The following is a 25,511-nucleotide window of genomic DNA, read 5'->3' as shown; positions in this document are numbered from 1 at the left end:
GGGTGGCCAGTTGGAGGGGGAAACAGGGCTGGAAACCCAGCTTCCTCAAGGCTTGAGGACAACGCAGCTGCCGTCATATTAGCCCTCCAGTGACCCCACCAGTCCTGGATGGCACTTGATGCCATTCAGAGCTCTAAAAGAGGTTTTGTTGAAAAGCCAGCAAAGCCCCTGGTCCAGAAATGAGGGGCCAATGGGGAAGGTTGTTGCATCATGCGGCCCAGCTGCTCTGTGTTTGAGGAAGCCTGCCAAGAAGATGTCAGAGCTAAGACACCAGCTGCTGGCCCGGCCTCTGCACACGCTGTTCCTTCAGCCCAGCCCCTGACCCCAGCATGCCCGCTGCCAAGCCCGCCAGTGAACTTCTGCTCACCATGGGCTCCCCTTCCTGGAAAGCCTTGTGGGAATTAATCACTCCATAGACCTGTCAGCCTGCTCACCACCGAGTCCCAGAGCCTGTCTGACACATCTCTGCTCAATAAATATTTATGGAATGAACGGGGAGGGGCATGCCTCCTCTGTTCTGGATCAGAGGAGCCATATAAGGACTGTGGTCCACGGTGGACTCTGTTGGCTGCATCCTGGGCTTCCAGGAAAACAGAACCTGGGTTCAATTCCTGACGTTGCCCCCCACCAGCTGTGTGGCCTCAGACAAAGCATCCAGCTTCTCGGGGATGCATCTACATATACAGGGAGGCTCTCTAAGTCCCACATCTTCGAGTGATAGACATAATGAGTTAGTCCTACTGGAAACACAACGCAACAGGCTTTCAAAGGCTTAGACTGGGGCTTGGGACTCAGCTCAGCCAATAGGATGCCTGGCCTCTTGGTTCCACCCCCAACTCAGGAGGTAGAAGCAGGAACAGACGTTCAAGGCCGTCCTCGGCTACATAGTAAATTTGAGACTAACCTAGGCTACATGAGACCCATTCTCAAACAAACAAACAAAAGAAGGCAGTTGGGACCAAGGGCTAAGAGGGGATAGGTCTCCGTGTGACTGTTATTTCTTTTTTTTTTTTTTTTTTTTTTTTTTTTTTGGTTTTTCGAGACAGGGTTTCTCTGTGGTTTTTGGAGCCTGTCCTGGAACTAGCTCTTGTAGAACAGGCTGGTTTCGAACTCACAAAGATCCGCCTGCCTCTGCCTCCCAAGTGCTGGGATTAAAGGCGTGCGCCACCACCGCCCGGCGTAACTGTTATTTCAAAGTCTTACCTTTGCCTTAGCCAAACGGAGTCTTAAAATCGTGTTAAACATCTCATGCTTGAGAGAAAGGAAGCCCCAGTATTCTTGACTCAGGTATTAGCTCAGGATAGCCTTCAGCCTGAGCTACATGGCTCTCTGGGGAAAAAGTCCCAGGACATTGGGCCAGAGGGTCAGTGTCACCGCCTGGCTGGGAACCACCCAGACAACTGTGCACGGATGTGAAGCTCAGCATCTGAGAGCCCACTCCTCTGTCTGTCTGGGAGCTGGGTCCCCAGTACTGGGTCTGCACTGCGCACCTCTCCCGCTAGCTGCCCACAGCAAGCTTCTTAAGTGTTAGACACTCAAGCGGACGGCCTGTTCTGTGGCACTCCCCCACCCCTTTGGTGCACATGTGCCACTGTGGCCAATTTCATGCTCCGGATCCGCGGGAAGTCACTGAAGACAGTGTCCATAGGAAAAACCACCGCAGTTGCCCACCGGCCATCTGCCAGCTCAGGGCACAGACAGTGAGATGCAGCCCAAACAGCCTGAGCCGTAAGACTCTGCTGCCTTTGGTTCAAATGTGCCTTCTTCAAGTCTGTGTGAATTAGCCTTCATGGAGGTGCTGTTATCTGATTTGCGAACTATCAGGAAATTGTCAGCCCCCACGAACTGATGGGTCAGTCCTGGCACACTGAAGACAGGTGAGTGCATGACCACGTGATGACCTGGCCGAGGTGTGACGGGTGGGGATGGCCCAGTGGGTGCACGCTCCTTCATTTCTGGAATCTCATGTGTCATCATCGCCACAATGGACGGGGTCACTGATTTTACGAGCCCATTTCACAAAGGAGGAAGCTAAAGACAGTAACAGCCCAGCCACGGTCATAGGGAGGCCTGAGGGGCAGGACCAGTTTACTCCTTATACTCCAGCCTCCCATTATCCATCTCACCCAGGCAGCCACTCTGTCCCACTGCCCCACATGGATGCGATGCCTCAGCCCAGAGCCCTGCTAACTGGACAGCCACTGAGCCCACGCGGCGGGGCTTCCCCGGCTCTGCTCCTCCTCAAATCTAACAAAGAGAGAGCTTCCATCAGAGGAGGAAGCCAAGGACGGATCAGAGTCATACCCACAAACCACCCAGAAATCCCGGGAATGAAGGGTGGCTGGGAGGGACACTTAGCCCCACTTCCAAGCAGTGATCCCAGGGCTAAGCAGAGAACATCCCGTTACAGATGCCTGGGTGCGCAGCAGACAGCAGGCTGCGGTGTCTCCCCCTCCTCGCTGGATCCTGTCTGCTTTTTGACAGGATCGAGGTCAGACTCAAGGGAGATGACAGGCTGGCTCCGTCCCTGCTGGCCACCCCCCACACCACCCGAGCTCTCCACACCCAGGTGTCGGCCAGCAGTGTGCACTGCCTCACAGCATACTGTCCTCTGTGCCCCCAGAAAGAACACAGTCCTTAAAGGATTCGTGGAACAAATCTGGATGCTTAATAGACACAAGATGCTAAGTCAACTTGATGGAGTGTCTATGTGGCGCTGGGAAACAAGCTCAAGGCCTCTCTCGTGGTTGTTAGGCAATCTACCACGGAGCTACATCCCTGGCCTTTTCTTCACGTCTCATTTTGAACCAGGCTCTCAATAAGACATCTAGGCTGGCCTTGAACTTGTAAACCTCCTACCTCAGCCTGTCCAGTAATTGGGATTCAAGGCCTAAAACATTATTCTGGACTAATTCTGGACATAAATAAGACTCAGCCAACAAATGTTTAAACTATTTTGTACTGAAGCCAAGCATGATCAATGCAGGCCAAGATAATATGGTTTTTTTAAAAAAGCCAAATTAAGCGCCCAGATAATAAATTAGGGTATTCTTAAAATAATAACCCATGCGTAACTCCTAGGTCTGACTTCCTTCTACTGATGTGTGACGGTCTCCCTGACAACAACACTTCATATCAAACTCTGGATGAAGAAAAAGAGCCCTCCATCTTCAAGGAAAAGGAAGTGACTTGTGCCAGAGTCATGAACAGTGCGGGAAACATGTCTGAGTCAGGCCTGGATTCAAATCCTACCCTCCCAGAGGGCCTTTTCCACAACTCTGTTTCTTAGGAATACAGCTAGACTGGGCCAGGATGAGTGCAAAGGCCCCACGAATCAATGTCTGTCTGGTCAGTGCCCACTGTATTTCTTTCTGTGCTCCTTCTTGGTGAATTTGAATCCCAGATAGACTTTGTTTCGAAAGACAGGCTACAACTTGGACTAGCCACACAGCCCCTAGGACTGCAATGCCCCTAGGAAGGCAGAACAACTTCAGCAGGGCAGAGCAAGGACCAGAACATGTAGTCTCCTCTGTAGGGCTCCCCAGGAAGGGAGGTAACACGCAGCCAACACTGGTGCCAGGATCTAGGCTGGAAAAGGCCCTGAAGAGGTAGGGTGGTGGCCCCTGTCTTTGGGGTGGAGAAAGGATGAAGGCGTGGAGGTGGTGCTACCTGCATGGACCAAAGTCCTACACAGAAAAGAAGTAAGGTTATAGGCAGCCAGGGCCAGGCAGCCGGGCACTTCGAAGGTCACTGTGAGGAGTCCGACTTCTGCCTAATGCAGAGAGGAGCCTCTGCAGGAAGTAAGTGCTGGCTGAGGTCTGGCTTAACTTTGGAAGCCTGTCCGTGTGCAGCAGACCAGCAATGCCTCACCTTGGCGTGTGGCACAAAGCCAGCCAGACTCTGAGGATTAAACACACACAGTTCCTTCATGTGAAGTTCAAACCTGGCCTGCACCATTAGAAGTCTGGATATGGTTACCCTGGGGGTGGGGTGGCAGAAGGGCCCTGAGAGACCTCTGTAGGCTGGCTGGGCTCTGTGGCCTCATCTGGGAGGAGATTTACCTGACAGCAGATGAGTAATGGCCCATCGTCCCTTAGATGTTGAGCTTCAATGAAAGCCGGGTTTGTTTAAGTTTGCTCAGACTGTTTGAAAGACGAATTACAAGAGCCATGAATGGCCACTTGAAAACCTCACCAGCACACAGGGGAGAAGTGCCCCCACCCTAGCCTGGGCCCTTAAGGGTCTCTAGGCTGGGACTGGCCCCAACAGCCCTGAAAAGTAAACGGAGAGGAAGGAGTCCAGATAAGGGCCCGCCAGGCAGCGCAGAACCTCACCCAGACAGGGCTGGGTTCATCTCCTAGCTGGCAGGGCACTTTGTCCCACATTGCCAAGGCCCTGATGAAAATATCTCTTGCTGCTCGCCAGGCTGCCAAGGTCCTGGAAATAAATAGCATGTTCAGCCGTGGAGGACAGCCAGGATGTGTGGGGAAGCTGTGCGCGTGTGGTGACGATGCTACTTGTTGCAGATAGGCCTAGTGTGTGTGTGCACGCGCGTGTGTGTTGTGTATGTGTGTGTGAGTGTGCGTGTGCATGTGTGGATGCTCTTCAGAAGTCATACACCTTATTTGTTTGTTTGCATTTTTGAAACAGTTTCCCACTGGCCTGTGACTCGCAGATTCACCTAGGCTAACTGGCCAGCAAGCCGCAGTGCTAGGACTGCAAGCACACGCCACCACACTCAGCGTCGTTGAACTCGGGTTCTTGGGCTTGTGCAGCAAGCACTTTGCCGACTCAGCCATCTCCGCAATCCTGCAGTTGGAGCAGCGCTTGGCTGGTGCAAGGCTGGCTTCAGAGCAGGTAAGTAGATGCACCCAGCAAGGTCCCCGGCACACAGAGCCACTACGCATGCTCTGGAAGGATGCCAGACACTTGCTGGGGTTCCAGAGCATCTGGAATCAGCCCTGCACATGGAGCACCAACATGCAGGGCATGCTTCCCAAGAAAGGTTTTGGTTTGGGCTTATTGGTTGCTACTAAAGCAGGCCTCCCACATGCTGCAATGCTAAGGGGACCCCAGCCCCAAACACCCTTCTCTTTGGTTTGGGGTCACGAGAAGGTTTCAATAACCAAGTTCCTCCAGAGGCAGGAGGATTAGCAGATTCAAAGCCAGCCTGGGCTACATAGCAGTACCTGTTTCAAAGACAAGAACAGATGCCAACTGCACTCCTTGGTTCAGGTCTGGGGTGGGACCTGGTCACCTATGTTTCTATTGAGGTCACAAGGGTTGCTGCTGGTCTGGGGACTCCACTGAGGGAATCGCTGTTCTAGAGAGCCTGGCTGTCTCCTCCTTCTCCACCTTTGGTTTTGTTCTATTATTTGTTTGCTTCAGAAGGATCTTCACATAGCCCAGGCTAGCCTCAAACTCATTATGTAGCTGAGGCTGACGTTGAATTCATGATTCTCCTGCCTCCGTCTCTAGCACTAAGATTAGGGGTGTGTGCCACCATGCCCTGTTTATGGAGCACAGGGAATGGAACCCAGGGCTCCGTACGTTCTAGGCAAGTGCTCTCCCAACTGAGTCATTACATCCGCAGTCCACCTTACCCCACCTGAACCCAACATTTCCAAGACTCCAACATTTCCAGAGTTTGGCTGATCCCTCTACCACCTGCCCAATCCTAGAACATATTTCATGTTTCATGCAGGAAGTATTGCTTTGAGTGTTTGAAGAGATTTATATTTTCAAGTCATTTCCTATTCCCTGCCACTCAGGAAGACTGATGAATTTTGCTAGGGGATAAAAATCAGACCAGAGCAAACCATACAGTGGCCACTGGACAGCTGGGCACAACACAGGCCAGAGGTGTAGAGGGTTTGCCCTTAGTTGGCAAAGGAAGTCAGGGCATGGCATGGTGCGTTATACAAATGACTCCACCTGATGCTTTTACCCCTCCCCCCGTAAGTACAGGGCTCCAGAAAACCCCATATTCCCAGAGTCCTCGGGGTATCCTTACTGTGGCACCACAACTTATTCTAGAGAAAGCTACATCCCCAGGCAAAGGACTCTAATTCCTTCATGACTTGCTCCTAGGTAGTGGCTGCTTAGTAGTTCAACCCATGATAGCAAGATAGATCCTGAGCTACTCTCGTTTGAGCTGATCCTTCACCCTAGCCATCCCCATCCCAGGTCTGTGGACCTCTACAGAGCTCAGCCTAGCGTGGTCAGCAGCTCCTCTCAGCCCACTCCCTTTCCCTGCAGCTGAAACATGATCTCTTTGGCCTGGTGTCCCAGGCCCACTCCACGAAGGGTCAGAAGACACAGGCTTAATGCCAGCCCCACTCCTCGAGAGCAAGTGCGATTCGTCCCGCCTGAAAGAATTTTGGGACAGGGTTAGCTCTGGGACCTCTGGCCTACAAGCAAAATGGAACCGTGGCTGCCTTTTCTTCTGGAATGTTGCCATTCAGCATCCAAACATGACACATTCCAGAAACTGGATTGAAAATGCGGGCTTTCAGAGTTTGTAAGGTTTTTTTTTTTATGATGGTCCAAAAGTTGCAAAATCCCTCATTAGGCCTCCCCCGCTCCCAATTTTGTGGGTTTTTCCTAAGCTGACGCAGCACTAGAAGCCAAGCAACCTTCCTTCTGGCTGGATCATCATGTCCCCATGGCCTGGAAAGGGGGGTGTCTGCCCGAAAATACCACAGTTGCAATCTGGGGGTGGGAAACAGAGTAGGGCTCCCCCAGGGCAATGTCTCAGACGGGACTCTCAGTGGGTTGCTGTGACTCAGGCCAAGACGTCAGCCCTGCCACAGAACTCCAGGCCACAGTGTCTGCCTGTACCCACCACGGAAGAGCTCACTGCCATCTGGGTGAGAGAGCCAAACTGATGGTGCTTCCTCACAGAGGATGAAGGAGTCAGCTTTCTCACCATTAGACATCCAATGGGCATGTGACCTGCTGTCTCCTCAGCATACACATCTACAGAACCATGGGCATAGTGTTCCCAGAATACTAAGCAGGGCATTTGCAGAAGTATGAGAAGAAATATATGCTCGACAGAGGATGGGATATACAACCCAGAGGTACAGCAGGTGCCTGCCTAGAATCCCTCAGTGAGGGGCTGGATGTAGTTCACTAGCAGAACACTGGTCTTGCATGCCTTTTTCCAACCCCAGCACAAAAATGAGTCATGGTGATGGCACACCTATAATCAATAAGAGGGTTGACCAGCCTGGGCTACATTGTGAGTTCTAGGCCAGCCAGGCCTACACAGTGAGACCCATCTCAAAACCAAAAAGAAAGAAAATGCTATAGAGAAACCATCACTTTGCACACTGAAAAAAAAAATAGCAGTAAAGCCAGGTATGTTGGTGCATGGCTTTAATCTCAGCACTTGGGAGGCAGAGACAGGTGATCTCTGAGTTCAAGGCCAGCCTGGTCTATAGAGCACATTTCAGGTAGTCCAAGGCTGCATTGTAAATCATTGTCTCAAAAAAAATGCAGTAAATATATTCACATATATGCTACCAAATGGATGGGTCTTGACAATGCCCAGGCACAAACACTAGGCGGCTGCAGGATTCTACCTGTGAGAAATGTCCAGAATGAGAGAAGGTCCAAAGACACCAAGCAGCGATAAGTGCTGGAGGAGAAGCCTGAGGCACAACTGCTTGTGGACACAGGATGTTGAGAATGTTCTGGAGTCAGATTGTTGCACTGGCCATACAACACTACCAATACGCTAAATGCCCTCAGCTGTGCACTTTAAGGTGGTAGCGTTTTTGGAGGGCTGGAGAGATGGCTCGGCAGTTAAGAAAGAGCACTTGCTGCTCTTTCAGAGGACCCAAGTTCGGTTCCCAGCACCTTCATTGCAGGATCACAACCATCTGTAACTCCAGTTCTGCGGATCTGATGCTGCTCTACCCTCCTTGGGCAATACTATTGTGGGCACAAACCCACATGCAGACAAATACATACACATAAAAATAACTAGATAAGTATTTTTTTTAAATGGGACATTCTGAACCGGGTGGTGGTGGTGCACGCCTTTAATCTCAGCACTTGGAAGGCAGAGACAGGCGGATCTCTGTGAGTTTGAGGCCAGCCTGGTCTACAGAGTGAGTTACAGGATAGGCTTCAAAGCTACACAGAGAAGTCCTGTCTCAAAAAACAAACAACCAAACAACAAAAAAAAAGTGGTCCATTCTGGGGCAGTGAGATGACTCCATGGGGAAAGGTGTTTGTGCCAAGTCTGAAAACCTAAATTCAATCATTTGCTTGGATCTACAAAGATAAAAGGAAAGATGGAGTCCCACAAGTTGTCCTGTGACTTCTGCACACGCACCCTAGCATGTACATACCTACATACATGCACACACACACACACTCAATAAATAAATACGATTTTTAAATTAAAAAAATAAAAATGACAGATTTTATGTGTATGTGTATTTTATACTCTTTCAAGAAAACAGAACAAGGCTGGTTCAGAAAAGCCTGGACTCAGTTCCTAGTCATGTGACGGTCCTTGCCTGCTCTGGGGCAGGGTGCTCTGTTGGGGACATTGCTGGGTAAGCTAACTCTCCATTCAGTGAAATGATGGCGCCAAGCTGCACTGCAGTCTCCCTTCCTGAAAAACCACCGAGCCATCAGCCCTCTTGACTGACACAGGCTCTGCACATCTGGGACTCATCAAATGCAGTGAGTTTAAAAAAAAAATTAAGCTTCCAGTTCCCAGAGTAGCAGACACAGAGGCACCTCCCCTACGCACAAATTACACTGGTGACAAAGAAGAGCCTCGCGCCAGCTCCCACAAGGCCACGGTCAGCACCAGGGTCGTGCCCGTAGACATTTCCTGTGTCGTCCACGCAAGACGGGTGCCATGTGGGAGCTCCGAAGATCCCCACGCTCTCCTCTGTCCACCTAGGTCCTCCCCCTGCGCCTGCAGACCGACCCCACCCTTCTGCAGCAGAGCGGCCAGGATCTGGGAGCATCGCTGACCCAGGTCACCAGGCAAGGCTTTCAGTATGCTGGCCACACCCTGGGGAAGAGCCCTGTCGTTCCCTACTCCCACCCACTCCTACCTGGGGCCAAGTGCTTGGAGATGCTAAAAGCACCCTTATGGCAGAGTGAGAGAAGCATGTTTGTACCTGGCAAAGCAACTTCCTCTGAACCTGCGAGTGGGGGGAGCCCAGCTAGAGGCGAAGCACTCCCTAGGCTCAGCTGTTTTGTGTTCTGCACATGCGTGCACTTTAAGCAGCAGGGAATTGGACATGCCCACTCGCAGGGCATGCTGAGATATATTGTTCGAGGAAACCCTGGACATAGTGGGTCACAAGATGTTCCAGAAAAGTGCCAGGTGCCAGCCTTATGGTAACTGTCATTGCTGGTCCCTCTAAGAATCAGCACCTCCCTCTGTGTTTCTCCTCTCTTTTCTGGCTGTTTTTCCTGGACCCTTTAAATAAAGTCCCCTGTGAAGGTCAGGTTAAAAAGCAGAGGCAACAAAGGACAGAGAGCTGTCTTCAAAAAGGCAGGACCTAAGACAAGATCTCCTGAATAAATTGGGAGCATGGGGATTATGGAAGAGGGTAGAAGGGGAGGGGAGAGGAAGGGGGGAGTGGAGAAAAATATATTGCTCAATAAAAACAATTTTTTAAAAAAAAAAAAGGCAGGACCTATAAGTCATGAGTGTTCACATCTAGACCCAGGTCTACCAAAGGGGGGAGGGGTAATACCACAAGCCACACTGCACCTCCAGCCGAGAAGCAGGACTCTGAGCTAGCACTGACCCAGATCCCCATGTGCAGACCCCAGCACAGCAATATAGCCCCACCCACACCTGCTATTCCTTCTGGGGTGGGAGGTGGTGGAGATGGTGGCAGAAGCAGGATGTCAGATACATGCTACACAAGACTCTGGCACACCCCTCGGTCTGTGTAGGGCAGAGGGTACGTTCCGGACTTGTTCTATATGGTTGTCGGACTCCAGACCTTATGTGTGGAGTGTGGGATCATCTGGAAAAGGGAGCTCGCCCTACTTGACCAGGGCAAAGAGTCCAGGACCAACAGTAAACACCCGGAACCCACTCTTGGCTCCAGGAGACCCAAGCATCCAGACAGCCTCTCACAGTCTTAGTCACCCTAGCAACTCACCTTTCCCTGGAAAGATGGCCAGTTCAAACTGGACTGCAGAAGCAAGCATCTGGCGCCGGGTGCCCAGTCTGCACACACCCCATAAGGAGCTGGCCTTGGCTTTCCTCATATGGGGCAGCCAACCTCCTAAGTTCCTGGGGCCAAGACTCCTGACAGGAGGAGTTATTCAAGGTGCCCACTTTAGCAAAAAAAAAAAAAAAGTCTGGAATATGTTCCCTAAAATATTCTCTAGAATAACTGTTATCCCAACACGTTGGCGAAACGGAGACAGGAGGATTAACTTGATTTGGAGGCCAGACTGCGCTATACCTGAACACAACTATGTGAAGCTTTGGAAGCAGTCAGAAGTGGGTTCCGGTCCCGTCCTGCTGGTACAGCTCACTTTACCACTCTGACCCTCAGTACTTTTAACTGAAACGGGGAGGAGACCTCCTCACTGCAAGCCTGTTGCCAGTGAAACTGGAAAGGGGCGTGGCTCTGTAACTTGGGACAAAAGGAACTTGCCCCTGTGATCACCTGGACCCTATTCACACAGGGTGAAACACCCCTCTAACGCAACCATGCCATCAGCGTTCCAGCTATCGACGCCCACTGACAACACACTACCCCTTCCCAAATGATGGCAAACAGCACTGGGAGGGCAAAAGAGCGCGCGCCTCCGGTGGAGCGCGGAGCTGCCTGCAGTCAGACTGGGGGCCCGGCTCTTCAGTTTCCTAACTGTTAGTCAGTCCCTGCCAAAAGGCTTCGTAACTGAGCTTCCGTTCCTTCACCCGAACAGGCAGAGTGCCGCGGCACGCAGCCCTGAAGCACCGCATCTGCGCTAGTCAGAGAAAGAGCGTCGCAAAAGACAGAAAGAGGGTACATCGCAGCTGAGGCAGGGGAATGGCTGAGAGTTCGAAGACAGCCTGGGCTCGCGGAGAGACTTATTCTCATACAAACAAAAGAGCAGCGGGACCGAGTCCCTTCTCACCTGAGCAGAACTCTGGTCTCAACCTGGGCGGAGCTGGGCCAGCAGATTGCGGCGCTGGGACCCTGCGGATGCTGGGCTCTGCGAGTGGGTCCCGCACTAGGCGAGCCGCCCCTAGTAGCTGAAGCTCCTTGTGCCACGCCCCCAAGCCCACAGGCAACGCTGATTGGGCTGCGCCGTGCCGGCCCCGCCCCGCCCTGCTGCCTTCGGGCGGGAGGAGGCGCTGAGGACCACAGTGCTTAAGGAGAGCGCGGCCCCTAGCCGTGACCATAAAAGTCGTTTTCATTGAGTGCTTACTGTGCGCAGCGGACTGGACACGTGGCCCAAGGACCCCACCCGACTCTGCCACTCAAGTGGAGTACAGGACAGACCACCGAGAGGCATGTGCAGAGCCAGCATGTACGGATTTATCCGCCACTGCCGGTTCTCAGGTTAAGAAATGGAAACACAGGATCTCCAGGTTCCCAGCAATACAGGGAGCAGGCAGCATCCCACTTCGTATGGAGAGGATGCCTGCCTCCTCGGGAACCCCCGAGCAGGTTCCAACAAGCTTAGTACCGTATGCCTCAGGGCATTTGGCACCTACCTGGGGCAAGTATCCAGATGTCAGAATCTGGGAAATTAGGTGTGGTTGACTCCCAAACCAAAGGGTTCTTAAGGGCAAGTGAGGAAATTGTGTCAAAAGAGCTAAGAGACACCTAGACCACTCTCAGTCACATAAAGTGGGGTTGGAAAAGACCACCCACCACTAAGAGGCTGGCATTGGTCCCCTTGACAATAAGAACTCTCACTAATATCTCCACTAACACTGCTAGGAGCAGGTGCAGAGGACCCCAGTGGCATCTCAGATCTGGGGTCCTCGGGGACCTCGGCAAGTTGAGGAAGCTGATTTCCTACCAGAGATCTTTGCCCAAATCCTTGATGCAGTTCTGCAGATAAAAATTTAGATGTACATTACTATCTTTCTTTTCTTCCTTTTTCATGTTGATTTGTTTCTTGAGTGTACCCCTGGTTTCTCTGTGTACCCCTGGTTGTCCTGAAACTCTACTCTACAGACCAGGTTGGCCTTGAATTCACAGAAATCTGCTGCCTCCCAAGTGCTGGGATTAAAGGCGTGAGGCATCACCACCCTGCTTTTTTCTTTTTCTTTTTAATTTCCTTCCTTTCTGCTGTCAGTTTTGGGAGCATCATGGTCTGAGCCACACTCACGTACACAGTAAGCAGGTACGCTCCTACTGGTACGTACTGGGCTCTCTTCCAAGTACCAGAGGAGTCAGTGCTGCTGAGGACCCAAGCCTGACCACCCTCAGACACTGGTGCTGCTGCCCACATCTCCATTTTCCAGAATGAAGGGGCTGACCAGCACAGAGATCCCGGGGCACATTCCTGAGTCACAGGCCTCCGCGCTCATGCCCACTGGGTTGCTATTGCCTGTGACCATTAAGCCTTGGGTGCAAGGGAACAGGATAAACTGGGTCCTAGATCCATACCCACCCAGGAACCGGAAGTAATGAAGGACAGGGTTGCTCTGGAGGCTCAACATTTGGGTGGGAGGGGCTTGTTAACAATTAGTAGTCCCAGGCTCTAGTGGCCCCACCCCATGTCCCTACTGGTGTTTTTCATGGCAACTTTGTAAGGTTCCTTGATGGCATAGGATGGCTCTTGGGACACCCCTCCCCACCCAAGAATTCTACAAGCCTGTCATCTTCAGATCAAATAGCCACGCTAAGTCTTCCTCTGCATGCCTATCCCTGCACCAGCTCCAGAACCTTCAGTTCTCCCTCCTGTTCTCCCTCGGTTTCCCTTTTCCCTTCCCTCTGGCCTTCTCTCCTAACCTGTCCCCTTTCTTCTCCTTCCTTCACCCAAAATCATTTCTGTGTGTCAGGAGCTGTGCACGGGAACTTCAAGGGCAGCTTCTGGTCAACTTCTCACAGCCCAATAGAAAGTGGGACTCTGCTTACAGATAGGGACACTGGGGGACATGGCAGTGAAGGCAGAAGGTCAAGTGTAGGCGGAAGTTTCTGTTTCACAAGCTGCTTCCAAATAACCACTCTGAGGCTTATATTAATTACAAATGCTCACCTGATAGATCAGGCTTATTACTAACTAGCTCTAACAACTTAAATTAACCCATATTTCTTATCTATGTTTTGCCATGTGACTTGACACCTCATTTTCTACAAGTCCTGATTCCTCGGAACATGGTTGGCATCTCCTGAGACTCTGCCCTTCTACATCCCAGCATTCTCTCTGCCCCATAAGTCCTAGCTATCTGCCAATCAGCTCTTTATTACCAACGAGAGCAATACATATTTACAGTATACAAAGGTTTTTCTATAGCACACTTGGTTGTCCATTTGTGAGGCTGGCACCCCAATCCAGGTACCCTGTGCCGGAGCCCCTACTATGTCTTAGTGTTTTTTCTCAAGAACTAATTACTAGGGAAGATATGGGGACAGAGCTGGGATGTGGTGAGATCCCCAAAGACTTATAAAGAGGACCAGAGAATTCCTTTCCTTCCCCCACCTTGTGGAAGCACAGGGAAAGACCATCTATGAACAAAGAAACAGCCTTTGGTAGCCTCACTTCCCAAGCTCCACTGTGTACAACCCCTTCAGCCGACAGTGTCTTATCCTAGAAGCCCAAATGGACTAGGAGAGTCCTTGACTTGGGCCTCTAAGTGGCTGGAGCAGATTTGGAGAGCCTGTATTTATACAAGATGAGCACATTGGGTACTTCAGAACTATTTCATTTCTTGTTAATGCATCAGGGAAGCTAAACAAATTTCTCAAATGGAATGTCACAGTTAGTTCTGCTGTATAACAAATTGTCCTGCCGGGCGGTGGTGGCGCACGCCTTTAATCCCAGCACTTGGGAGGCAGAGGCAGGCGGATCTCTGTGAGTTCGAGACCAGCCTGGTCTACAAGAACTAGTTCCAGGACAGGCTCCAAAACCACAGAGAAACCCTGTCTCGAAAAACCAAAAAAAAAAAAAATTGTCCTATATTATAGTGATTTGGCTAGGAGTGCTCCAGTTATATAGTGGTTATTTGTTGTTAAGGATGTGTGTTTGTATTCATATATACATGTTTTGATACCCAGCATTATGATACACACACACACATACACACACACAACATCTTTAACAACCCCATTTTTTTTGGCCTATTCTGTATTAGGTGGGGGAACCTGGGAAGGTGCAGTTGGGTCTGTCCTTAGGGCCCCTCCTTAGCTGCAGTCAGCTGTTGGCTGGGGCTAGACACTGACAATGGCATTCGAAACTGGCTGGAGGGTGGGAGGAACCCAGCTGGGCTGCTGGCTGTAGTGGCTCCATCCAGCCTTTCCAGTGGACAGTGCCAGATGATCACACTTTTCCCACGGTGCCTAGCTGCCTCTAAAGCAAGCGTCCTGGAAGGCCAGGTGGCTTGGGAGGCCTTTGAGGACCTGGGGTTGGCGGTATGCCTCTCTCTGTTGCTGAAACCACAGAGTCTAATCAGCTTTAAGGAGAGGGACACAGACCACAGCCCTACACAAGTGGAAATGAAAGAATTTGAAGAGCTCCTAGGGAAAACTCCACAGATGACCAGATAACCTACAGCCACGCAATTAAAATAAGTTGCCATTCCTAGGGTCTGGGCACCCTCTTAAATCATGACAGACTTAAGCTTTAGTCTTCATCCCATGCCCCAACTGTGTGTCTTTGCTCAAGTCACCTGACCTCTCTGAGCCACAGCTGTTCCCAGACAGGAACACCCATGGGGCAAATGCTGGTTAGTGTCATCCTGAGCCAGGGAATTTCAAAGCCCAGCAGCTCCCATCTGTTTCCTTGAGAACGTTACAAGCTTCTGTGTTCAAGGTCCCATCCATCCCATGGCGACCATCACAGCCACCCCACCTCCTTTCTTAAATTATTCAAGGGTTAATGTGAAATCACTGGAGCGGAATGACACATTGAGGACTAGCAGAGGCATTGCCAAGGCCGCGAGGAGTTCAGTTCTGATCAAACTTTTCCCCTCATTTTGCAATCTCAGGATGTAATTTCTTTAAAAAGGAAAAGAGAAAACTTACAACCTTTGTCTTTGAATAATGGTAACGTAGGCGTTGTGGATGCCCCGGAGGTTCCGGAAGAGAAAGAGCCAAGATGCTGCATGTAGTTGTGCCTGGGGAAGGGACTGGCCGCAGACATCCTGGGAAACCCTAGCAGGAGTGCCCTTGTGACCTGGGAGAGGGTTGGGTTCTGGGGAAGTTGAGACAAACGGGAAAACCCTTCCAGGCCTGGGGAAGTTGGATCTGGAATGATCTGCTCATGCCTAAAGGGGCGTGCGGGGCCACCCTGAGCCCCAGGGACCAAGTGGAACGATGAGGGGCCACGCCAGACTGCGAGATGAGGGTGGCCAGTGGTCCAATGATGTTTGAGAAGACGCAGGCTCTCCTGACCCTGTGCCAGTCTCTGACTGCTGGCTCACAGCCCACTCGGAGTTCTTATCCACCAACTATTTTTATCAGTTTGTGAGCTGGACACAGAGCACCAAGGCCAGGGAACGCCACTGCTCGCTGGTTTCTGAGCACCAACAAGCATCTGAAGAGCGTCACCAGGCCGCAACTGCGTCAAAGACCACTAACGATCGGTATTAAAGAGACATGGGGTACCACTTCGTGATGGGCACAGCTCAGGAAAACAACTGAGATGATGAGATGGTGACCCTGTGCACCCATGGTCCCCGTTCCTCTGGGGGTGATTGACACTGGCTGGGTGGAGAGCTCACTTTGACGGGAACTCTGAGGACACGGAGGCCAAGATCCTATTGAAACCAAAGTTTAAAATGCAGAAACCTTCCATGTAAGCCTCACCGTAGGATTACAGGGAGGACACAGGATAGCAGGGAGCCTCAGCCCACCAGGACACTCCAAGGACTAGAGGTGTCCAAGACAGGTGCCAGAGGCTCTGGGATCCTTCCAGATGCAGAACTCTAAATCAGGAAGGGGAGAGAATTAAGAGGCGGGATCATCAGGGGCAAGAGTCAAGACCTTCCGAAAGGCCCAGGGAGAAGTCTCATTCCTTGTGCCTTCAGGAGGGAGGACGTAACAATGAGGCCTCTCAGGAGCAGCAGGCAGCCCTCACTAGCCACCTTGACCTTGGTCTTCCTGGACCTTAGAACTCTGAGTGGAATGTGTATTGTTTGTGGGCTGGCAGTGCAGGTCAGTGGTAGAGCACTTGCCTGGTGCGTGTGAGGCCCTTGGTTCTCTAGTAGCCATCTCCCCATTCCCTGTGACCCCGCATCCTCAGCTCAAGGTCTGCTACTGGAGTCAGAACCAAGACACAGACCTAGAGTTTGAGGAAGGGGACCCAGAAGTCGAGGGACGCTCTGGGGACACCCCAGCATACTTTCGTGTTCCCGATGCATATTTGTTGAGTGTGTGCTGGGTGATGCTGACTGAGAATGGCCAGGAGGCATGTTGGTAATCACACAGGGGGTAGCTGGCTTCTTACAAGGGACATCATAAGACAAAAGCAAAACTTGAGATCATACAGCTATGTGAAAATTGTGACACTACCCCCCCCCCACACACACACAAATAAGTGACTCAGCCACAGAATGAGTGACAAGGCTACGAGGGCTGAGTCTGGATATTCTGCCTGTTCCCTGGCTTACACACACACACACACACACACACACACACACGCGCGCGCGCACTCAGTGGCCTTACAGGTGCTCCCATCTCTAAAACTATTTTAGTGAAAAAAAAAATGGACCAGTTGTATGTGACTCTACAGGACATCTTAGTTCTTGTTTTTTTGTTGTTGTTGTTATTTTGAGTTTTTGCATATGTACAGTATACATGTTTGTTCATTTTGTACATATGTATATGTGTGTTCAAACGTGTTAGGAAACATATGTGTATGTATGTGCACTCGTGTGTGGTAAAGTTCTGAGGTTGATGCCAAGTGTATTTCTTAGTGGGTCTCTTACTTGAACCCAGAACTCAAAGAGTTAGGGGTCTAGTTGACTCGCCTGCTTGGGAGATCTCTTCTGTATCCTGAGTGCTGGAGTTACATGTGACCTGAAGGCCCACTTAGTTCTTAGGTTCTGAGGCTCCAAACTCCAGCTAACCCACCTCTCAGGACTGGGACATCTTATATTTATATTTATAGACAGGGTCTCACTGGGTAGCCCTGGCTAGCCTGGAACTTACTATGCCAACTATGTGACCTCAAAATCCCAGCATGCCAGACTAGAGGGCGTGCACCTATGCCCACCTATTACATTTTGTGTGTGCATGGGTGCATACACACACATGCAATGATGCCCACGTGGTGATCAGAGGACTGTGTGGGTTCCCAAGGATTGGACGCAAGTCATCAGGCTTGGTGGCAAGCGACCTTAACCTCTGAGCCAGCACCGGGATTTCAAAAGAGAGGAGGGCACACAGCTTTCATTGCTTCCCAAATACCTGGAATACATATGTGAGGGCTGAAGCAGAGCAACCACATTGGTCCATGAGGTGCTAGGGAACCGGAAGTCATAAAGAGGGGGGTCATGAGTCCCTGACAGTCTTGTTCTCTGTGTCTGCCCCACTGCTTGTGGTATGTAAAGTGGAGTGGCCAAACAAGGAAGAGCAAATGTCTACCCCTAGTCAGGTGGAGAGGAAAGGAGGTCTTTCTTATTTAGCATGGCTAATCCTGATACACTTTCCAAAGTGAGAGTAGGCTGGGGTGTGGCTCAGTCTGGAAAGTGTCTGTCCAGTATACCTGAAATTGGGTTTGATCTTCAGCCCCACGAAGACCATTTGTGCGGCCAAACTCCTGTAATCTCAGCACCTGAGAGGCTGAGGCAGGTGGATCTCCATGACTTTGAACTCCATGAATTCAAGACAGCCTGGGCTACAAAGTGAGACCCTGTATTCCAAAAATCGTGATACTTAGAGGTGGAGAAATGGTCCAGCAGTTATGAGCGCTTGCTCTTGCAGAGGACCAAACTGACAGCTCACAGTCACCTGCGACCCTCAGGTTCAGAGGACTTGACACCCTTTTCTGGCTTCTGTGGCACAAACCTGACAAACACATACACTCACACACACACATATTTTTGAACACACATAAATAAAAACTCGTGTGTGTGTGTGTGTGTGTGTGTGTGTGTGTGTGTGTTGGGTTTTTGAGATAGGATTTCTCTGTGTAGCTCTGACTGTGCTGGAACCCACTCTGTAAACCAGGCTGTCCTTGAACTCAGAGAGATCTTCCCAACTCTGTCTCCTGAGTGCTGGGATTAAAGGCATGTGCCACCACACCACCACTGCCCTCGATTTATAAATATATTTTTTAAAAACTGTCTTGTGTTTGAGCAGTATTTTTCTTTTCCTGTTCCTGCGTTTTCTCTTTGACTCCTCGATCTGTGTTTCTGTCCGGGGGAGGGGGGGGGGATCAGAAAACGGAAATCTGATTGTATCTTCACAGATCAGGGTAGTAGTCTGGGAAATCCCAGGCTCCCAGCTCATGGCCTGCAGCCATTCACCTGGCAGAGCTATAACTCCTAACAGACCACTTGGACTCACTTCTTCCGGCAAGTTCCCCATTCCGGCTCTTGAGTCCCAGCACCTGTCAGACATCCGGTTATAGGCACAGAGTCCACTGGAAGACACCGCAGTGTGGGGCTCTCTGGCCAGTTCAAGCATGGTGGTTGCTGCCCTGCCTGGGACCAGCAGAAGGTTCTGCTGAGGGGATGGGGGATGGCCCTTGGATTCTGGGACCAGCAGGGGGACTCTGCAGGGGGCATGGGGGTGGCTCTGGGTTCCTGGAACCAGCAGGAGGCTCTGAAGAGGGGATGGGGGGGGATGGCCCTGGATTGCGTAGTGAAGTTTAGAAGATTATAGACCTGAATCTGTAACCCTGCAGTTCTACCTTGGGCCCCATCTTCAAACCTAGGGCATGAACCAGACAGGCCTCCTGACTGATCACAGAGTACTTCCTGCCCAAACTTGGGGTGGGAAGGAAAAACCTCCCTCAAACTGCTAACTAGGAATCAGTTTCCAGGTCCCTGACAACAGTTTGGCCACTTTCAGGCTCAAGACAATGAGGTCTTGCGTCCCCTCTTGTTCCCCCTCCTCCCCCCACCCCGCCACATCTAGAAAATGGACATATTGATAGCATGTGCTTCCCAGAAGCCAGGCATGGTGTACACCTTCCCCCCCCCCCCCTTTGGCTTTTCAAGTCAAGTTTTCTCTGTGGCTGCCCTGGAACTCACTCTGTAGACTAGGCTGGCCTTGAACTCAGAGATCCTCCTTGCCTCTGCCCTCTAAATGCTGGGATTAAGGGTGTGCAGCATCGCCCTGTTGGTGGAAGCAGGCAGAGATCTGAATTGGAGGCCAGCCTGGTCTACAGAGTGAGTTCCAGGCTAGCCATGGCTACACAGTGAGACACTGTCTCAACAAAACAAAGAGCGGCACCACCCAAAGCCAGTGTGCTGTATGAGTTACCACTGAGGATTCCTCAGTCCTGGGCGGTCTCCTTCCTCTCTGACCTCTGAATGGTCAAAGCTCCAATACTAACTACCAAGAACTACATCTTGTGAGCCACTCTGAGCATCCCACTGCAGAGAAGACCCACCCCGAGCATCCTACTGCAAGAAGAGCCACTCCGAGCATCCCGCTGCAGAGATAAGCCTGTGGTCTGAGACTGCTGCCCCAGCCGGCTGACTAGCATCCACACTGGAGGGTACTCCCCAAGCTCAAAAAGCAGCTCACCTGTGCTTCCTCCCAGTTCTGGAACCAAGAGTCTGTTCTCAAGCTGTGGGTGGGGTCATTAGTGGGTCATACTGAGAGGGCTCCAAGGGCACATCTCTGTGAGTCGGAGGTCAGTCTGCATAGCAAGTTCTGGTTCAATAGAGCTACACGGAGAGGCCCAGTGTCAAAAGCAATAAACAAAAGAGAAGTTAGAGACAGTTATCTGACTGAGCCCCTGTGTCAGAAAAGGACGGACCCTCGAGTCCCAGGACACATTAGATAAGGTTTGGCATACTGAACATGCAAAGTTGGGGAAGGAGAGATCTAGAAGATTATACCCGCACAAAAGGGAGACAGGGACAAAGCAAAAATAAAACTCTCAGCGCCACAACTTGAAGTTTCTTAAATTCATTATTACATTGAGTGATGGTCTCGCTTCTCCTGTCTCTTTGCAAGGACACCTGTCATCCCCTCCATCCCCCACCCCCACCCCCTGTCAACTTTAACCCTAACTCAGCAGGAATGCCTTTACCTCAAACCCCTCCACTTGTGAAGATGGTGTCTAAACAAGGTCACATTCTGAACAGGGTGCCAGCAGGACATGGTTGAGGGGAGGACTGTACAACTTAACACAAGTTAACCTGTGCCAAGGGCCTGGCAGACGGGAGCTGCTGTGAATAGGGTCTCAGGAGGGTTAACTGTCACAGACCCTAACCATCTGGAATAGGAAGCGTGTGGCCTTCATGTTCCCCTGGCTTGAAACCCAACAGGGGCCAAGAATTGAAGTACAGGACTGTGTTGCCTGGGCACGGGGGACAGGGTGCCTGCACCCACACCCGCAGGCAGCTTCTTCCAGCACAGAGGCAGAAGGGCTCACCCTGCAGGGATCACACCAGGACAGGATGGAGCCCAGGACTGGGTAGGACTATGGGGAAGGAACTCCCACTGTGGAAGCAGAGATGAGGAGAGTATCGGGGTCTCACACTCCAGAGTCCAGGGCCCATACCTTCCTTAACCTCCTTCCATTGTATGGGAATATTCAGACAGTTAGGTTAGCTTACCTAGTAAAGCCTTTGTTCTAGTTTGCAAAATGATCAGAGGGACTGGGGAGATGGATCAGAGGCCTAGAGCACTGCCTGCTCTTGCGGAAGACTAGGGTTCTATTCCCAGCACCCACATGGCAGCTCCTCCAGTTCCAAGAGATCCAGTGTCCTCTTCTGGCCTCTGTGAGCATCGGACACAAGCATGTATGCAGGTAAAATACTTATATGTATAATATAAAACGATAATGTTAAGTTAAATAAAAAAATGTCCCCAGGATGTAAACTGTGTGGGGACTCCAAAAGAAAATACACAACTAAGAGCTGAACCACCCTTGACCCAGCTACCAAGGTCAGCGCGTACCCAAAGGACCCAAGTCAGTGCCACACAGGCCACCCCCACATCCTGCCTGTTCAACTGCTGCTGTCTGCACTGTCGTTGGGACGTGGGACTAGCCTAGATGGCTGTCAACAGGTGACTGGACAAAGAAAATGTGAACATGTATACCGTGGAGCCTGTCGTTTCCTGGAAAATGGATGGAACCAGGAGTCACCAGTTAAGAGAAATAAGGCAGACTCAGAAGGGCAAATACTCATTTCCTTTCTGAGAAGTGTGTGCATGGACAGGGAGGTAGGGCTTAGGGCTGTGGATGCTCGCAGCCAAGCCTGATGAACTGTGTTCAATCCCCTAGAGTGGTGGTTCTCAACCTTCCCAACACTGCGACCCTTTAACCCAGTTCCTCATGTTGTGGAGACCCCCAACCATAAAATTATTTTTGTTGCTACTGGTATGTTTTGGGTTTTTTTTGGTTTTTTTTTTTTTTTGTATTTTTGTTTTTCGAGACAGGGTTTCTCTGTGGCTTTGGAGCCTGTCCTGGAACTAGCTCTGTAGACCAGGCTGGTCTCGAACTCACAGAGATCCGCCTGCCTCTGCCTCCCGAGTGCTGGGATTAAAGGCGTGCGCCACCACCGCCCGGCCTGTTGCTACTGGTATGAATCGTAATGTAAATATATGATATGTGACCCCTGTGAAAAGGTCATTCTACCCCAAAGGAATCACAACCTACAGGCTGAGAACCACTGGCCTAGAACCACACAGTGGAGAGAACCAATTTCAAGCTCCATATTCCACATACCCTCCTGCCTAAGCCAAGACGGATGACAGTGAGGCTCTGGGAAAGCAGAGTGAGAAAATGACCTGAGGCCACGGACCTGGCCCTGGGCAGTGTAGGGTGACATCACCTGACTTATCCTTTGTGTTTACTACAGATCGTTCCCATCAGTCGGCTGGGTCTGTGCTCGCTGCAGCTGGCGATGGTTCTCCCACGGTCCATCAGAGAGCTAGCCCTGGGTGATTCTGCCTTTACTCCCTTGATCCTTTGCGGTGTGTCATTCCCCCCCCACCCCCGTGCCCACAAAGGCCGTGTGACTTTGGCCTATGGAACGCAATGGGACTAACCATGCGTCAGTTCCCAGCTTGAAGCGGGAGACTTGAGCCTTGGCTTTAGCTCTCAAGGGACCTTTGTGACCATCTAGCCAACATGGAGCCTGAACTGAGAGCCAGAACCAACTCCTGTGTGCAGCAAGTCACTCTGGACCCTCCCACCCGAGCTGAGAGGTCGGCTAACTAGCAGCAGCGTGAAGGAGCCCTGATGAGACCCTCCGAGGGACCACCGGGTTGCCAGCCTCCGAACATGAAGACGTGTTGAGGTTTCAGTATCTACAGTCTGGGAACTGAGACCACAACGTGTCGCCACAAACCACACTGAAGACAGAATGCTCTGGAAGCTACATGTCCCTTCCAACACAGCCAGTTCTGAACTTTAGAACTCCGAGGAAGGCCTGAGATGGCTCGGGGGGGAAGACTTGCTGTACAAGCTTGAAGACTGAGCCCGGATCCCCAGAACCCACCAAAGCCAGGCTAGCATAGCTGCTGACTTGCTTATAATCCCAACAACGGAGAAGCAGAGACAGGGGTTCCCCAGAGAATGTTAGACAGTGCCATCGAGGGTTCCAGGCTCAGAGACCCCGCCTCACTAAATAATGTAAAAAATAATGGAGAAAGATACTCCATGTCAACCTCAGGCTCCACACATACATGTACACACATGAATGTGCCCCCACGTTCACATGTGTCCCCACAGACGCACACACAGAGACACACATACAGATACTCACCCATAGACACACACATGCAGATATATACTCACACATAGACACACACATACAGATACACACACACACACACATGCTTGTACACACATGCTCGCAGAAGAACATCCTAGAGAACATTCTATACTTCTGTTCTCAATTTTCCTCTTCACCCTCAGGAGACCAGGATGTGACTGTTCTCACAGATGGGCACAAGGCCAGAAGTCACACATGGGCTCCTGGGCTGAACTGACCAGTGTCTTAGAAGGAGTCAAACCTAGAGCAAGGGCTGGAGACACCGCAAGGACCGGCCACCAGCAAGCCCAGATGGGTGTCTTCCCAGCTATCTGCCTACCAGCACCCTGCCACAGAATTGTGCTCCTCAGGTTGGGGAAGGGGTGTGATAGTGCTGTTAAATAGACAGAATCTAGAACCTCAGGCTATACCTGGGGGGCTGTCTTGATCATATTAATTCACATGGGAAGACCCATTTTAATTGTGAGTGGGTCCAAAAGACAGGGCAGCACAGGCTGAATAACCGCCGGAGAGCAGAACACTCTGTGGCCTTCACGCTCAGTTCTGTGATTGTAGATCCTTGGAATGTCAAGTTCCTGCTGCCACCCAGACTTCCAGAACCCTGAACTGTGGGCCAGAATCACCCTCTCACCTCGGGTATTTAGTACAGCATCGGGAAACCAAGCCAAGACAGGTGGGTCGGTCTCTGAGGGGCCCACAGCAGGGAACACGGTCCATCCGTATCTGGCTCAGGCCTGTGGTGAAGGTAGTCTTCTTGCCTCAGTGGTACTGAGCCTTTGGATGGAGGCTCGTGTCATCCTGAACCTGATGAGAACAAGGAGCTGGCCCCAGCATAGCTCTCCCTGTTCCCGGCTGGACTGTTCCTGCCACGGCTCTGCGGTCGCTTTCTCTGAGCAGCTGGTGGCCCACAAGAGCAGGAACAGTTATTTGGCTTGAGGCCAGAAGATGCTGTAGATTGTCACCCACTCACTGCCAGCGTGCTCCGGAGGCCAGGACCTCTGTGGGGCTTCCCAGCCCCAACAGCAGATTCCGGAACAGGATGCTATGCACTGTCCCTGGGGCTACTGGTTTCTCTCCTGGTCCTGAAAGTCACAAGCCAGGGCAGAGGTATAGACAGACTAGGGCTCTTTCTAGACTTCAGGTGAGAACCAACTGTGAAACCAAAAGAGGAGCCATATTGATGCTAAGGGGCTACACTGTTATGCATTGCTATTAAGTCTCCAGACTTTATGAGAGTAGGTTTTGATTTCCTAAGCCTAACGTATCCTGCAAACCATGTTTTTTAGCCTATGCTGAACTTGTGACCCCATGATGTACAACCACCCCTTCGCCTTGCTAATAAACTCCCGAGCCTGTGATATATGTCTGCCCTTCTGCCTTATGAAAATATGTCTTCCCTGATACCTTCATGATCCCTTTCAACATGATGGATTCTCACACTTACCTACCCCACAGGCAGCAGCCTTGAACCCTGAGTCCCCCCACTCTTCTGTCCGGATGCTAATGGCCAATTATCCCGACAGCTGCTTTCTATCAACCCTAACCCTTCCCCGTATAAGGGACCTCAAAAGCCTGCGAGGGGCTGCTCTCTGGAATCCCGGCTTCGGGAGAGGCAGCCGGCTGGCCAGTACTAAACACAGCTTGTTTTAATCAAACAGTCATGGAACTGGTCCCCCACCCCTCAGGTCTAACACACCCGCCATGCCTCCTCTCAGCTTCTAGCAGTGGCCAGTGTTCTCAGCATTCCTTGCCTTGTGACCACATCTAAACCCCACCACAGTCAGAGGGCATTTTCTCTGTGTCTGCGCCCGCATCTCTCTTAAGAACACCCCAGTCACTGCTATGGGACCTCTTGGGTGTGAGGATGGATGGTCTTAACTTGAGCAAGGACCCTGGCTCCAAATGAGGCCACAGTATAAGGCTTCTTCAGCTGTGGGTCAGCAAGAGACGTAACAACAGAAGTTGGGTCACGTGACCAGTGCAGCCTTGACTCTAAACACACTTGTCGGCACACTGATCTTCACGTGCCATCTCGTGACATGGCACTGGACTGTAGCTGTTGATGCAACTCTGCTCAGGTGAAAGCCACTGCACCCTCCACCTGCCCTGCAGAGTTCTAACTGAGGAGACCGTGCAGCTCTCACGGAAGCACGGAGGTTCCGTGACCAAGAACAAAGACTTCCAATAACTTTTTACCTCCGTTCTTCAGGGCATATATCTCAGGTTCCTACCTCTTTCAATTGCATTGTTTTAAAGGGTTCAGTTTTCACGTTAAAGGAATCTGCATTTGGGCTTAGGACAGAACTTTCAAGTCTTCTGGAATGGCCCTGAATGTACTTCTGCCGCTGTGTACTATGGGCCATGTAAAGGCAACGTCAGAACATGGGTTAATCTGGAGAACGTTACAGATGCCTGAGCTGCAGTATCGAGTATTCAGCAAGATTTA

At 51.2% G+C, this 25,511-nt stretch overlaps 1 protein-coding gene across 1 annotated transcript in view; it reads right to left on the bottom strand.

Annotated features, from left to right (window-relative positions):
• Crispld2 (cysteine rich secretory protein LCCL domain containing 2) overlaps positions 1 to 11,276 on the bottom strand; it is a 53,343-nt gene extending 42,067 nt beyond the window's left edge. The window contains exon 1 of the mRNA XM_075977454.1: positions 11,122 to 11,276. The gene's annotated coding sequence lies outside the window, so the exon portion shown is untranslated. The remainder of the gene's footprint in view (positions 1 to 11,121) is intronic.
• Between the last annotated feature and the right edge of the window lie 14,235 nt (positions 11,277 to 25,511).

Source organism: Microtus pennsylvanicus, chromosome 6 (assembly GCF_037038515.1).
Source record: "Microtus pennsylvanicus isolate mMicPen1 chromosome 6, mMicPen1.hap1, whole genome shotgun sequence".
Taxonomy (NCBI): Eukaryota; Metazoa; Chordata; class Mammalia; order Rodentia; family Cricetidae; genus Microtus; species Microtus pennsylvanicus.
Note: the sequence above shows the minus strand (reverse complement) of the source record. Positions and strands in the feature narration are given on the sequence as shown.